The sequence below is a fragment of the Protopterus annectens genome, chromosome 3.part1 (assembly GCF_019279795.1).
Source record: "Protopterus annectens isolate FY-2018-M chromosome 3.part1, PAN1.0, whole genome shotgun sequence".
Classification (NCBI taxonomy): Eukaryota; Metazoa; Chordata; order Ceratodontiformes; family Protopteridae; genus Protopterus; species Protopterus annectens.
The window spans coordinates 974,699,545-974,716,668 of NC_056732.1; the positions used below are offsets into that span (position 1 = coordinate 974,699,545).

At 40.7% G+C, this 17,124-nt stretch overlaps 1 protein-coding gene across 3 annotated transcripts in view; it reads left to right on the plus strand.

Annotated features, from left to right (window-relative positions):
- XKR9 (XK related 9) overlaps positions 1 to 17,124 on the plus strand; it is a 177,067-nt gene that overhangs the window by 11,452 nt on the left and 148,491 nt on the right. The gene's annotated exons all lie outside the window — the stretch shown is intronic.

Sequence of the window (17,124 nt, forward strand, 5' to 3'; positions counted from 1 at the left end):
TTCTCTTACGGTTTGGGTAAGGAATAAAGAAAAGTATCTGGCAGTTATTCACCTGTTTTATTCCCCTCATCCAATACACATGTATTGAGATTTTTCTGCACTTTCTGCTAAGCATGAAATATTGCACTGTGAAAGCCAAGGTGTAGATATTCTGAAGTTGAAATGTTTGTTGCACTGCTTATGTAGAATTCTCATACAACCGTTAACACGTTACCTAGAACTGTTGCCCAGTAACGGAAAAGTACCAAATAAATGTCAATTTGTGTGCATGAATAAATGTCGATTTTTGTACATGAATAAATGAATAAATGTGGATCGTTGTACAGGGGGGGTAAATAAGGCATTCCCCGATAATAAGCCCTAATGCGTATTTCGGTGTGGGGGGGGGGGGGGAGTATAAGACCCGGTCTTATTTTCGGGGAAATACGGTACATGTATGTGTGAGTGTGTGAGTGTGTGTGTGTGTGTGAGTGTGGGTCCACTTCACATAAATGAAAGCTCAAAATACTGAAATTCATTTGACTGACTCCACAATCCCGAATGTTCAAAATACTGAAAACTCATTTGACTGAATTTCAGAATACTGAAAGCTTACAGTAATGAATTACAAAACACAAAATGTTAAGCCATAGACATGACGTGTTTCCCTTCACCTGTAAATTGCTTAACATAACAAAATATGCACAGATCTGTGAATACCAAACATTTCATCAGAAATAACGTTAACATTCACAAAACCTTGGTTTACAATACCAAATAAGCCGCTCAAATATCACCAATAATTTGTCTCACCAAATGAAAAGTATAAAAGAAAAAAATGCATACTTACAACACCAACGACTAACTCTTTCCAAAATGAAAATCTACCTACTTACCTTATTAACAGACACCGGATGATATTCAAACTAGGTCAGGGGCTGTGCCCCCCACACCCCACAAACTATATATGCTAACTCTGGGATTGCACTACAGTGGGGAAAGGGGCATATACCATTTGCTTAGCTTATAGTAATGTACACACTGTCATTTTGTGTTTTGCAGTTCAGTATTGTAAGCTTTCAGTATTCTGAAATTCGGTCATATTAATTTTCATTAGTTTTATCATTCGAGATTGTGGAGTCAGTCAAATGAATTTCAGTATTTTGAGCTTTCATTCATGTGAAGTGGACTTGTGATATATATATATATATATATATACATATATATATATATATATATATATATATATATATATATATATATATATATATATATATATATATCTGGGTCTGTGTTCATTAACCGAAAGACCACTTACCTGAATCCGTTTTCACCAAGACAACTTCAACTAAACCTTACAATTCCGAAATCACAAAGCACCAAGGTTCTGTCACTGGGAAACTAACCACTTGGCTACCAGGGTAAAATAATAAAATGCACAAATATTAAACCCACCCAAGTGGGGGGCTTCACCCCTCCTCCACATGCACCCCCATGTACACCCTCCCTAACCAAATATACCAACTCCGAAATCGCACTATCTGGGGGAAAGGGTAAAGTTCACCCTGATGACCAAGTGGTTAGTTTCCCTGTGAAAGAACTTCGGTACTTTGTGACTTTGGTTTTTCAAGGTTTCAGTTATCTTGGCAAAATGGAATTCTGGTAAGTGGTCTTTCGGTTAATGAAAGTAGACCCATATATATATGTATGTATGTATGTATATATATATATATATATATATATATATATATAGATATATATATTATATATTACATTATATATTTTTTCAGACAATTAATTACCCAGTATCATACTGACTACTGGAAAGGAAAGCCTGTGTGCTTAAGTCAAGAAGTACAATTAATTCTGACAAGTGCATAGTATTGTGAAGAATTACTAGGTCAAAAAATTAATATTTTTTGAGATACTGTAGTTCTTAATGTAAAACAACACGTATATGTTGCATATGGAAGCGCATTCTTTAAAGTTTATATTTTAGCTTTATCAGATTACTGCAGAGGATTAAGGATATGAGCTGCTAATTTTAGTTTTGGGTTTGAATCCCACAGTTTCTGTTTGCTTGCTGTGTGACTAGTCACTTAACCAGACAGTGCACCAGGATCCCCTGGGTAATTGTCTGTCTCTGATTTGCAGGGCAGTCTTGATTTTTGCAGCTGAGTCTTGGGGGGGGGGAGGTGGGAACTGGTGAAGATACAATGCAATTTCAGATGTCCAGATATTTTAAAAGAAATATTTTATAATGTTTCTTCAGATGTTGTACAAGACAAATAACACTGTATGTGAAACCTGTTAATGTGATGTGAAACAACATACCATTCAGCCCTGTTGCCTTCCTTAATACAATTGAGAGTCATGGAGGAGCCGGATCCTAATGTGACATTCAGTGTGTGCAGGGCAAATGGTCAATTCAGTGGTTCTCCATTTCACTTACACTGTGCTACGGAGATTAGGGAAGAAACTGGGGCACACAGCAGACACAGAGAGGATGTGCAGTCTCTGCACAAAAGGCAGTTGAGGCTGAGAAATAATCTGAAGAACTGAGTGCTGTTAGGCAGGAATATTAATTACTGAACCACTGTACCATCCCACAGAAACAGTTAAAAATTCTATAACAGCTAATCCAAATTTGTATGGAAAAGTTCTCTGTATTGGTTAAGATTGTTAGTTATCCTGCAGAATATTACATTTTAGTAAGAAATGCCTCATAGTTGTCTTCTGAAAAGATTGCAACTGTGGTCACCCCTGAAAAGATGCACTTGCTTCTAGTAGGTTTGTTTGCATGGTTAACAGATTAAAAAAAGAAAGTTATTTTTCTAGATATTGTTATTCATTTGCTGATTCAACAAATTTTGCTCAATTATTAGTAGAAAAAAACACAGAAACTGATTTCTATTTGCCATTCACTTTTCTTACTGCAGACCATGCTGCCGTATATAGTTTAAAAACAGAAGTCAAAATAACTACTTGTCAGAAAGGTACATTATGAATTTTTACATGCATCTATGTTATATGTGGAATGCATGCTTGCAGGTCTCTTTTTGTCATACAGAAGGCTAGGTTTAGGTTGTCATTAGCAGTGCATGCTGTACAGCTGACCTGAGACTGACTTGCAGTTTAGGTGCTGGCTGCCTGGTGGAGGTGGGAATGAGTGACTTTGTTGGCTTGTCCACTCTGGGAGGGATGGGTTACTGCCTGTGACATGACATATTCCTGGTGATGGTGACAGTGCCATATTCAAATGGCAGATTGATGTAGCATGTGGACATTGAAGGAGGGCACGACTTAACTGATAATTGCATGCAGTGACGTGTGTAACATCAGTGACCTTTTGCCCAGTTAGGGCAATTACAAATCCCAAGTGTGCAGGATAGCATACATGACACTGTCTGCTTCTTTGCTGCACTTCACCTCCCCAACCCACTCTTGGAGTATTAGCTACCACATAACAGATTTATTTGTCCTATTACAAAATTGTCCAGCTTTTTATACTATTTATATTTTCATAACTCTTGTTTATTTTGTATTCTGCAATACTGCTATATACTGTACACATTTACAAATCTCTCATATTATTCTACAGTAGTTCTGTATATTGCACTGTCTTATAATGTGCTGTATACAGTTCTGCTGTAGTTTGTTCATGCTATCTGATCCCAGGTTATGGCTGAAAAGGGTCAAAAGAACAGTCCACCTACCTGGTTACCAAATGAATGAATGAATAAATACATAATAAAATGCTGTGGTCCCAGTCTCAAGTGATAGTGCTGGGGGCATTCAAAGTAGTATGGAGCAATCTAGCCACTGGTGGTCAGGCTTGAGGGTATGTAAAAGGTTATAAAAATGTATGCTGTAGCTGGCTGTAGCATCTTATGTCAGTCATTTGTCACTGCTTGTAATTAGTTTTTCTGAGTTGTATGAATCTTGTAATTAAAATTCTCAGTTATGTACTGTTTTCAGTGTTTAGTATTAGCGTATAAGGAGACTCCTTTTGAAAGGGACAACATAGAAAGGCACAGACTTCAATGAAGCAGTACAGTTTTCACTAAGCTCTGTGTCATTCTTGGTTACCTCTTTAGCAGTAATTGTGTTTCCAAGTACAAACCATTTGGCAAGGTGAGGTACCATTATATGATTTGTATCAGGTTGTCTTTAATTTGTAAAACATGTAGACAGCACATCTGATTACTGTAATTTAAAATGTGGTATCAAGGATGGTAGCCATCAGAAAGGATTAAGAATCACCACTATGGTGGTGCAAAAATGTAAGTCACTAAGTGTGACAGTACACCTTAAGCAAAGAAGCTGTCAGGTATGCAGCCCTAAAGCTGTTCACAAACCATGCAGTAACACACATGCTAAAAACAAAAGTAAGTAAATTTCTTCCCAAGGTGTGACTCATCTAGCATGTACATGGTCATCTGAAATTTTAGAATTAAGGCTGCTATGTTGAACAATGCCATATTTTGTCAAGCCACTAAAAATCACTGCATTTGGTGCTTTTCTCAATTACAGCCTGTTGCTTTCCATATGCTTTGTTTACAGGGAGTAGCCAATATTAATAGATAGGCAGTGAGGACTTTCATTTTCTTGTTATAATCCTGCAGTGTGCTTCTTAGCAACAGCCATAAATGCTACATCTGGACTTTAGGAGTTACCAGTAGGGTAGCTGCATTGAATATGAATAGGTTTTTGCTTAGTTCAATTTCAACATATTTTATTTGATAACCAGTAAAATTTATTTATTTCCGTAACAAATACTACTATAAAAGACAACTGCAAAAACACATTTGTGAGACATTCAAATAACAAAATTGCTGATGCAGTATAATTTCGTATACACTGAAGTTAGCCACAAGTGGGTGACTATCCTAATAGTAAGAGATGGTAGTCAGTAGTAAAGGGAAGACTAGTAATTTTTTTTAGAGTAAGAATTCACCAACAAATGTGTCTGTAGGTCTTGAGGAAGCATCCATGAATTAATAAGGCCATGTTCTCTAAAATGAGACTTGCCAAACTAAGTCACTTTCCTCACATTTCATGAGTTCCTAGGTAATTACTAGGCTGGCTGCCCTTGCAGGCATTTTCATTAACAGCTGATTGTTACACATTTCGACTGAGTTCATTGACAGAAGTCTTTTTTTACATTACAACACAGTACCAGTTTATGTATGACATTATATTTTCAAGTCCTTGTGGTACAACTAATGAGATTCTTTCCTCTACTAGTTTAAACAGTTCTTATGTGCTTTACTTATTGATTTACTGGTAATAACTGATTTTATTTCCTCTTAAAATTCCCCAGTATTTCTTTTTCCTCCATTACTTGGTAACTTTGGCTAATTACACAATTTAATAAGGGTTGGGGAGGCTAGGCCTCATACTAACTTACTTTGGAAATCTGTGTATTTATAAGTAAGGTTTGATTCCTTTTACCTCTGTGTGCCTGCTGTGTGACTCTGACAAAGTAAAGTGCTCCTGCTATACCCCAAAAGGGACACTTATGCCCCATAGGCCTAACCAGTTTAGTTAATAGATTAAAAAATGAGCATTTAATCATTTGCAATTCCATGTGTAAAGTTTCTTAAGTTATTTTGGTAGGTGCTTACTGTTTCATATTTGACCTGTACATGCTCTGTGTTATGGCTAACTAGGGTACACTATATACTAACCTTGGCTTCACAGCCATATGGAGACTATAGCTGTAGAGCCATATGTTTAATGTGATATAGTACTTTCTTGATCTTGTGAATAACTGTTCCAGTAAATGTTCTCATAAATACAGGACACAAGGGTTCAACAGTCCTAAGTATTGAGGAAAGCAAGAACATGTGTGACATAAACGTGTTATTCATTTCTCTTGGTCTGCAGTGATACTGTTTGTTTTCTGTGCCATTTAGCAGTAAGTGCATGCATCTGTTTTTGACATAATTTTGTATTTAGAATATCACATAATCCTAACCACTTGTGAGTGGCACAACCGTATAGAAGTCACCACTGCTGGCTTAAAGTTGCTGTTTCTCGCTTGACATTTTTGGGAATTTGTATGCCCTGTCAATGTCCATATAGATTTTTCCAGGGTCTGGAGTCTTCTCTCATGTCACAAAGGCCTGTAGATAAATGAATTGGCAAAACTCTCCAGTTTGTTCATAGATGTCTGTGTAGTGCGCATGTGAATGCATGTACATCCTGTAATGGCCTGGTTTCCCATCCAGGATGGCTTTCATATCTTATGCCTGTTGCTTGCAGGATAAACTTGGTATTGGAAAATAAGTGTATCAGTGAACACTTATCAACCTAAAATGGACTTCCTTTATGCACGGATTGTAGTCACTGATATTAATGTGTTGTCCAAAACATGATTAAACCTCACACACATCCCCCAGCCAGCTCCATAGTATAGCGGGATTAAGCCCTGAGTACGTTACAGGTGACCTGGGATTAAATAGCAGTTTAGGCATTTGTAAGTTCTGGCTGGGGAAGATGAGGGTGAGAAGTTGTTGCTGGATTGCCCATCCTGGAGTAGAGGGAGGCGGCTAAGGCTCGCCACTTGTGTGTCAACTAGTGGAAGCCCTAGGTGTTGATCCTGTGGAGCACAGGCCAAGGGAGCTGACACTGTGCAGATAAACAGACTGCATGCAAAGGGATGCTTCCTACAGTGACAGCTTGTGGAGGAGCTCAGATAACTGTGAAATGGTGGAAGGGTGCTCCACCAGAGGAAGATAGGCCATCCTGTAGGACCAGCAAGATGGTCTGCTCTACCATCTCACTCTCACAATTTGGGGATCAAATGGGCTAGGCTTCCCGGACAAGAAAGAATAGGCTATAGGGCAGTAACCTAGCCTAGGTGGGTTCCTATCAGTTCGTCGAAACATCAGCAGTTCGAACACCATATGTTCGAACTTTGAAGTTCAAAAACTGATTATCGCGAAGCCGCAGAACACCAAATTCTTTCCCAGGGAAAGAATTCGGTGGGCCGTTTCTGTGGCTTCACGATTTTCAGCACTGTGGTGGAAAGTTACTGTGGCTTCACGATTTTCAGCACTGTGGTGGAAAGTTACTGGTCAGGTTCAGGTAAGTGTGTGATTGTGTGGACGTTAGGGTTAGGGCACGGGTTAGGTGAGTTAGGGTTAGGGCAGGGTCAGGTGAGTGTGTGATAGTGACGGACCTTAGGGTTAGGATTTGGGTTAAGGTAAGTGGATAGATAGCAGTGTATGTACAGTTTAGTGTAGGGTTAGATGTAGGATTTTAAGTGCATGTGTGTGGATTGCCGTTTTTTTGGTGTGCTTGTGTTGTGTGTGCATTTCTTGGAACAGCGAATTTTATTTATTTATTTATTTATTTTTTTTCCCCCTGGGAAAGAAAATCGCTGTTCTAAGCATTCGATGGTTTTGCACTTCAAGGTTAGAAGTTCGAACATATGGTGTTCGAACTTCTGCCGTTTCGACGAAGTGACCCGGAATGCTCAGCTCTTGCCCCCCTGACTGGGTACTTTTTGGATTTCTATGTGAGGGGGTTATAGATGAGATTGAGTTTATACATCTAACAGTGGATTCACCAGTCATACTGTAAATCTTTGGAATCCCCAGGATTCATAAAAATGTGAATTTTCCCCCCTTCAGAACTGTTGTTGCAACAAGGGGTTCAAAAACTGGACCCTTGGCTTCTTATATTGATTTTAGTTGCAAAAATATTCTGACTAACATGAATTATATTTTGAGAGATTCAGGGCATTGTTTAGAGATTTTAAGGAATTTAGAATTTGACGAAGAGTTTGTTTTTGTGACAACTGATGTTGTAAAACTTTTCACTGTTATACCCCATGACAGAGGTTTGGAAAGTTTTAATAACAGTTTAATGCATATCGAAGGGTTGCACAATGTTAAATGAAATTTGATTTTGGATCTGACGAAAATGGTTTTATTTAACTTTTTTTTATTTTTTGAAGGGGAATACTACCGACAAACTTCTGGAGTTGCTATGGGAGCAAAATGGGCCCCCATTTATACAAACTTGGTATTGGCAGATTGGGAGAAGCATCATGTTTTTTATTCACAGTACATGTCAGAAATGATTGTTTATTTACGTTTTCTGGATGATATCTAAATTTTGTGGCGGGGTCAGAAAAAGAGTCTGTTTCTAAATTTGTGGAATATTTAAACAATACCACTACATTCGTAAGATTTATATGTAGGGTTCATGAAGAACAAAGTGATTTTTGGACATCTTATTATACAAAAGAGATAGTGATAGGAAGTTTTGTTCTTACATCTTTCGGAAAAAGACCTATTCCAATACCCTGCCTCATTATAATAGTTGCCACCCATCCTACCAGAAAAAGAGTGTTTTCAAAGGACAGATGGTAAGAATTTCAAGGTTAATTAGTAAGGACGAGATTTTTAAAAAGGAAATGTTTAACCTTATTGAAATGTTTATAAGTAGGGGTTATCCTTTGAAACGTTTGGTGAAGATCAGAAATTAAGTGATGAGGAGATATTTTGATTCCTTCTCTCTGATATTAAGGACAGGTGTTGAACTAAGTCTCAAAAAATATTCATCAGTAAAAGTGGGGCTATGATGCTTCATTACAATGATGAGGTGCCTACACTGAGAGCTATAGTTCATACAGGTTGGGAGTTAATATTTTCTGATGATGTGAAAGAAGTTGTAGGGACTAAACCTCCAGATCACTTTTAGCAGGGTAACAGTTTAAAAGGATTATTTGAGAATAATCGAAATTTAGGGCTAAACCACCGGTCAATGATGTCTAAATGTGGTATGTGTACTAGTTGCAAATGTATTAATGATGGCCCTTATGTAGTTATCCAACATTACAACAGGTCTATTAGATGGCTGAGCCATTGTAATTGCTACACCAGAATGGTGGTGTATGTAGCAACTTGTTTGGGATGCCCAACATTTTATGTGGGTAAAACCACATGTAAATTGAAGGAGAGAATCGTGGGACACTTTACGGACATAAAAAATAAAAGGACCTCCAGTGCATTGTACACACACAGTTTGAAATGTGACAATTAAAAAAAAAAAAAAGGTACTTGCATATTATTGCAACCACATTTCAGTACTCGCTGAAATTGCTAGGTTTGTGTGAAGTGAGGTCTGCTAAGCTAAGAAGGGGTGTATAAAGTGTTCACAGAAACACAGCGATTTCTTTCGAGTACTGAAATTATTGTGTGTGATTGTTTGTTTACATTGGAAGAGGAATAAGGTGAGAATATGTCTTGCCTGGTAATGGCCTTTTCAGCCTTATAAGAAGGAGCACTGCTTCTCACTCCTCATCGAACGAATGCAACTCAGCACCTTCACCAAAAGGCAACCCGTTCCATTTCAATTATGTTTAGGTTTACACACTGCAAGGGGGGATTGCTACATTTGGGACATGTATGTGAATCATTCAGTATGTGGGGCACATGTTGGTAGTACTGTAAGTGGATGCTGTGGCCACATAACTTCATGTGATCAGAAGTATCTGAAAAAATATATTGAGGTCTGTCTGCTTACTACTTGCTGCTTCTTACTCTTGCTGTGGGATTTGAAGTCTTCTTAAGACACTCAGTCTTGCTGGCTGGAATCAAAGTCTGGTTATAATTGCATTCACAGTCTGTTGCATACAGAAACTTGCAGAATATACACTGATACAGCATCTGACTTTAAGAGCAGTAACCAATAACTTTTATAATAATCCAAACTGGACAAACGTTACAGCTTAAAAGTACTGTTCCAACTTTACTTCTCATATAGTACAGATGATGTGAGAGATGTAACATTTACCTCAGAACACCAAATGTGTTCCTACCATACCCCTAACAAGTAGATTTAATACAGACTTTTTATACATATTTTAGTTAAAATCACACCCTCTAGGTTTTGGAAAGATACTGCCTTGATGACGCAAATGCTAACACATCTGTTCTTGTTCAAATGCTGATAAGTAAACTGTCTTCAAGAAAACGCCTTGTGGATTAGAAAAGCACATTTTTAAACTATCTTAGAAAAGCATGTCCTGTTGTCCAGTGAAAGCAGATTACATTCTTGTCACGTCTGTAAGAAGTTCAGCTTTCTTGATGTGTGTGTAATACACTCATAAGTAAGTTCCTTATTTTTTTAAGCCACAGTCATTTAGTATGGTTGCTGATCACATATTACTAAACTCTGTTTCTGCATTTAAGCAAGCTTTTTCTTTCAGCATATTTAGAACATAATTAATTTAAATTCATAATATCTAACAATTCCCTCTGTTTTTAAACTTACTCAAAACATTTTATACCGATATGTATTTTTTATCACATTATATAGAAAACACAAGAAACAAACTTTTAGTCTTCTTTTGATCAAAATGCAATTTTACATAGTTAATACAATGATATTAAGTATTGCTGCCAAACTGAATGTATTTAACATCTTTTTCTTTTGCAGACCATTCTGTGAAATTATTTTATCAGTTATGTGCTGTGTCTGCTTTAGTTTAACTTGATTAATTTATTCTTTTGCAATTACAGAATTTAATTTATGACTTAGAACTGTTTCATTAACTCTTTGCAACTTGTTGAATTAACTATAAGACAAGAACCATGTGCTACTGCAAGCATTTATACACTACTGAAAATATACAGTTTCAATGTCATTTTAACCATAACATTGTGGTCATGTCTTTGAACTGCCCATTAACATCTTGGTAAAGTACTTAACTGGGCTTAGATAATAAATATTTGAAAGCAATTATTTTACTGGGGTAAAACCAGTGATATTACAACTTGACAAATTACTTTTAAACTTATTACAATGTATTCTGTACAGTATGTATTTACACAGACTGTTTGTTATTCACGCATTTCAATTTAGCAGCTATCCTGAACCCAATTTTTTAAAACATGTTTTTTTCACACATATTCATTGCTAGGCATTAATTTAATTTGTACTAAATTCTTCTGTATTTGTACATACAAAGACTATAAAGTAAATTTAGTCTAATCTTTATCAATTTTAAGCCATCTCTTGTTTTTTTTAAACTATCTCTTGTATAACTTTACAGTTTAACAGGTTGTAAATACAATTTAATACTAAACAATACAATGACCATTATGATAGCTATTAACAACTTGTAAAACATCTTATCCTGTCAGGTTTAATCTGTTTACCAATATTTCTAATGCACTAATACCTGTTTTTCCCTCCCCCTGAAACAGTATTGTTAAGAAGGAACAATATATTATTTCTGCTCTGTGGCTTTATTTCAGTCCCTTTTGCAACACATACTGCTCACGCAGTGTGTAAAACTGATAAAGTACCCCTCCCCCTGCAGAACTGCAGTATTGTATATCTGCTTTATAATATATGTCAGCCCAACACTTTGGTTATAAATTTGCTTTATTAGGTTATTAAACTGTAGACCTTTGTCTGATATGATCATCTTTTCTGTTGCCTTTGCTGTCTATTTCTACTAGTAGTAGTTATTTGTACCCTCCTGTATACTTTATTTAAACTGTATGTATACTATAACCCATCTGGCTATACTTGATGTAACTAAGGATGTTAAGTTGTCTATCTCGCCTTCATTCTTGCTGGATGGGTTCGGAGCCGACCTCGGCTCCGACTCGGCCACTCTAAAAGCTCGAGAGTTGGTTCCACCGGCTCGAGGCTCCCCTTATATCCCACAATGCTAGGCGAGAGTTACCTCAGATCTCGTTTGCCGCTACAGCTATCGAGGTGTTGGTTTTCTACCGGTTCTTGGTAAGTGACTTTTCTTGTAAAGTTAGTTTATTAAAACCCCTTTAATTTTAATATTTATACTCTTTTCCCTTAGTTTAGAGGAATTCTTATCCCCTTTCTTAAAAATTCCTGTTTTTTCCCACAAGAACTTTAAGTTCTTCCCTTGGGCCTACAGGCCTTTTTTCTTTCCCTAGTGGAGTGTGTGTGTTATATTTCTTATTTTAAAAACCTAGTTAGTGGTTTTATTGTAAGTTAAACTAGACAGGGTGTAATTAGTGTGTTTGTGACTGTGTGTGTGATTACACCTTTTGACATGTCTAAAGAAGCAAAGGTCTCCGGATTCAAGAAGTGTGATGCGTGCTGTCAGAAAATGTCTCTGACAGACGCTCACACTTCTTGTGTCTACTGTCTGGGACCTTTGCACCTGCAGGACTCCTGTGCTGTTTGCCATGGCTTCAGCCCCAGGGTCCTGCAGGAAAGAAAAATAAGTTAATTTTAAGGGGCTTACTCAAGCCAGAGGATTCCCTTTCTGTGTCTACAGGAAGCCCTCTAAGGCATCTAGGTCTTCGGCTCCGACAACTGAGCCGAGACCTAAGGTTTCTAAACCTCTGCCTACATCGGCTCCGGCTGGAGCCGATGAGTCTCAGTCCACAGTTTCTGTGGTTCCCTCGGCTCCGGCTGGAGCCGAGGTATTAGAAATTCCCGTGTCGGCTCCGACCAGACCCGGAGCTGACAACTAGGAAGAGGTCCAGGTCACCATCCCTTGGCTCCGTTCATTCGGCTCCAGGATCTCCCCTGCTGTCTGAACGGAGCCAAAGATCTCACTCCTCTAGGTCATCGAGGCTGTCGGATCATGACCTTCAGAGGGTAGTGAGTCGACTTCTTAAGTCCGAGGCACTGGCCCAGATCCTTCAGGGCCCGACTCATCAGTCGATACCTCCCCCGGTCCATCATTTTTTTCCTCCTTCGACTCTCTTGAGCTCGGGCCGGTCGGAACCGAGACTGTGAAAGCGGCGGAGCCGAAACAATTGTCTTCGGCTCAGTCGGCTTCGATTTCTTCCTTGGAAGAATCTCGGCGCCGGACTTCCCTCGTCGGCTCCGAGGGGGTGAGTGGCATCGGACCCTTGTCCGACCCCCTCTCCCTCTCGGTGCTTCGGCGCTGGTGAGTTCGGCTCCGACATCGGCCTCGGAGCCATCACTGTCGGTGCCGAGGGAGGTTCTTAGCTTCTCGGAGCGGGGACCTCTGGCTTTGCCTGACAGGGGTGCATTCGAGGTCATGCGGAGTGTGTTAGAGCCTGGCTCTACTCCACAGTCGGCTCCGTCCGCCCCTCCTTCTACGGTGCCTCAGGTCAAGTCGACTCACTCCCTCATCTCGGACCGCAGAGAGCCAGCTCCTCAGGAACCCCCTGTGGGGATTTCATCCTCTTCCGAGGCCTCTCCTGATTTGGCAGAAGAGCCCCCTCGGAAGAGGAAGTGTAAGAGGAAACACATTGACTCACCTGAGTCCATCACATCTGACACAGATTTAGATGATTCTGAGGGTTCCCCCCGTTCCCCTTCTGAAGATGTCTCATTTGCAGACATTCTAGAGATCCTGAAGCAGAGGGGAAATTGGCCAGCCCTCAACCCTTCGGAGGATGAATCTGTGTATCTTGAGGCGTTTGGCTCTCGCCCTTCCACCTCCTGGGTGTCCCCTTGACCCCCTCATGCAGGTGGTTGCTAAGAAGGCATGGACGGCTCCTGATTCAGTGGACCCCACTCCCAGGAGACCCTCCAAGTTCATAACAGCACCAGCAGACAAACAGTTCTTGACAAAAGGAGTCTCTGTGGATGCTATGGTGGTAGCTGCTGCCACTAAGAAGGAGCTAGCTGATCCTTCAGTACCTGTCCATCCACCTAACAAGGAATCTAGGTCCATGGACAGGTACGGGAAGCGGATGTTCTCGTCAGCGACATTTACCATGCGTTCGCTGAACTACCTATGCCATTTTACTTGTCTTCAAAGGGACTTGATCAAAGAAGCGAGTGAAATGTTAAAGGACCCTACAGCTGCGGATTTTCAAGAGAAGATGAACACGCAGCTGGCTACCCTTAACTCCATAACCAACTCCTCCATGCGCCTTCTTTCTTACGCGGCTGATGGAGCGAGTAGAGCCGCAGGGACAGGTGTGGCCTTACGTAGGCATGCCTGGATGCGGCTATGCAATTTTGCGGACCCCTTCAAGGCGCCTTTCACTAACTCCCGTTTGATGGATCAACACTCTTTGGTCCTCAAGTGAAAGAAACCTTGACTAGGTGCGAAACTGATGGCAAGACCCTTTCTGCCGTCGGAGTCCGTTTTTCTACTCCTCCTAGGCCTTACCCCAAAGGCCAGAAAGGTGGAAAGATGTGGTTCCGTAAACAATCTCAAGGGACCTCGCCTGACACACAGAGTCGTTTCCCCGCCAGAGGCAGAGGCGGGAATAACAATGGTAGACGCCGCCCTAGGGGCAGGGGGTCCGCAGAACCAGGGCAATCGAAGCCTTCTCTGACAAGCTCTTTCAGCATCCCTGAGGTGTTGCCCGACTGCCCACCTTCGGAGGCAGGCGGGGGAAGATTGTCACTGTACCCAGAAGCCTGGCTATCCCTGACTCAAGACAAATGGGTACAGTCCATCATTTCCGAAGGCTATTCTATCCCCTTTCTTCGCATTCCAAACCAATCAAAAAATCCCTTCCAGATGTTCCACCCGCTCAAAGGGATCTAGCGGTTTTGGAAATTTCAAAACTGCTTGCAAAAGAGCAATTCAGCCAGTTCCAGCAGACCAGCAAGGATCCGGAATCTACTCAAGGTTCTTTTAGTTCCAAAGAAAACAGGGGACTGGAGACCAATTTTGGATCTCAGTATCTTGAACAGATCAGTCAAGAAAACAAGATTTCGGATGGTCACGCTGCAATCCATCCTTCCCCTTTTGGGCAAAGGAAACTGGATGTGCTCTATAGACCTTCAGGATGCGTACTATCACATAAAATGAACAGGCGCTCCAGAAGATTCCTCCGCTTCAGGCTGGGAACCAGTCATTTTCAGTTCAGGGCCCTGCCCTTTGGTCTCACCACTGCCCCGGTGTTTACCAAATGCATGGCAGTGGTAGCTTCTCACCTGAGGCGACAAGGATTCCAGGTGTTTCCATATTTGGACGACTGGCTCCTCACAGCTCCCACCAAGCATCTCCTTCTGATGGCCAGGGATTACACTTTTCGCATTTGTCAAAAGTTAGGCATTTCAATAAATTGCGAAAAGTCTGTTTTGTCGCCTTGTCGTACTATTACTTTCATAGGCAAATCTAGACACAGTAGACATGTCTGCGAGACTAACACATCAGAGAATAACAGACATTCACAAACTGGTCTCACTCCTTTTCAACAACAACAGAATCAAAGCCAGGTTAGTTCTGAAAGTGTTGGGAATTATGGCGGCCATACCTCTGCTTCCATTAGCCAGATTCCACATGCGGATCCTTCAATGGATGCTCTTTACTCAATGGTCATACCAGCAACTTCCAATGTCTCACACCATTATGATCACGCAGTGCAAAATCATCTCATGTGGTGGATGTCTTCCCCTCAGCTCTTGCTGGGAAGACCCTTTGTTCCACCCCCTCCGCTTGCTACTCTGACAAGGGATGCCTCCCTGATCGCCTCGGGAGGGCATTATCAGGGCAGGACGGTGCAGGGCACATGGCAACCAATCGAATGCCACTTGCACATAAATGTTCTGGAGATGTGAGCAGTGCTTTTAGCGTTGCAAGCCCTTCAAGACTCTCTTCCCTTGTGTGCGATTGCAATCCAGACAGACAATATGTCTGTAGTGTGGTACATCAACAAACAAGGCGGAACCAGGTCTTACCCCCTGTGTTGAGAAGCACTCAGATTGTGGCAATGGGCGATTTCTTCTCAGCGGTTTCTGATAGCAACGCACATCCCCGGGAAGTCCAATCAAATTGCGGACAAGTTGAGCAGAGCTATCCTCATGCCTCACGAGTGGTCTCTGAAAGACTCTGTTGTGAGAGAAATTTTCCTCAAGTGGGGTCAGCCTTGCTGCGATCTTTTTGCTACTCCCCAAAACAGCAAGTGCAGAGAATATTTCACTCTATTCCCTTTACCAGGCCAACCCAGCAGAGACGCTCTAGTCCAAGTTTGGCCCCGGGGACTTCTGTATGCATTTCCTCCCTTCCCACTAATCTCTCAAGTGATACAGAAAGCTATCGCTCAGAAGGCCTCATTGATCCTCATTGCTCCTTATTGGCCTCGACAGGTGTGGTTCCCCTTTCTACATCAATTTCTATTGGAGCGACCATGGCATCTGGACCTAGTTCCAGATCTTTTGATCCATCAATCGGGTCAGTTTCATCGCTCCCTCCCCTCTCTGAACCTCACTGCTTGGTTCCTCCAGTTCCAACCTTAGCCAGGCTTCCTCAATTATCTCACTCCGTTCGAGATATTTTGATAGCTTCCCATAAATCTTCCACTCGGAAGATTTATTTGAGTAAGTGGAAACGCTTCACATATTGGGCTCAAGGAAGGGACATAGATCCTTTCACTGCTTCCATCCAAATAGTCCTTGAATTTCTAGCTGAACTCTTCCATGCAGGTTCATCTCCTCTACTCTTAAAGTTCAATTGGCAGCTATTTCTAACTTTCATGTGGGTATTTCTGAATCTGCCTTAATGTCCCACAAGCTTTGCAAAGCATTTTTGAAAGGAGTTTTTCTTCTCAGACCTCCTATAAGAAATCCTCCTTCTCCTTGGGACCTAAATTTAGTTCTTGCTTCTTTGATTCTTCCCCCTTTCGAACCTGCAGTTTCCTGTTCTTTAAAATTGCTATCATGGAAGACTCTTTTTCTGGTAGCTATTACTTCAGCTAGGAGAGTTTCAGAGCTTCAAGCACTCAGCTGTCGACCTCCTTATCTATTGTTTCAAAAGGACAGAGTATCCTTACGAACTAACCCGTCCTTTTTGCCTAAGGTGGTCTCGACGTCAAATCTAAATCAAAGCATTGACCTCCCTGTCTTTTTCCAGAATATTCCAATAGGTCTGAACAAAAATTACACTGCCTGGATGTTCATCGTCAATTGAGGTACTACTTGGATAGAACGAAACAATTCAGAAAATCTGATCAGCTGTTTGTCTCCTATGAAAGCAGAAAGGGACTTTCAGTTTCAAAGGTATCATTATCCAGATGGCTAACATCTTTGATTTCCCTTGTATATGAAATTAGACACCAAAACTGCCTAATAAACCTAAGGCCCATTCCACCAGAGCTTTGGCTACTTCTTTAGCCTTCCAAGACAGACTGCCTATTGACACCATTTGTGCAGCGGCTACTTGGGCTACTCCTCACACTTTCATTTCTCATTATA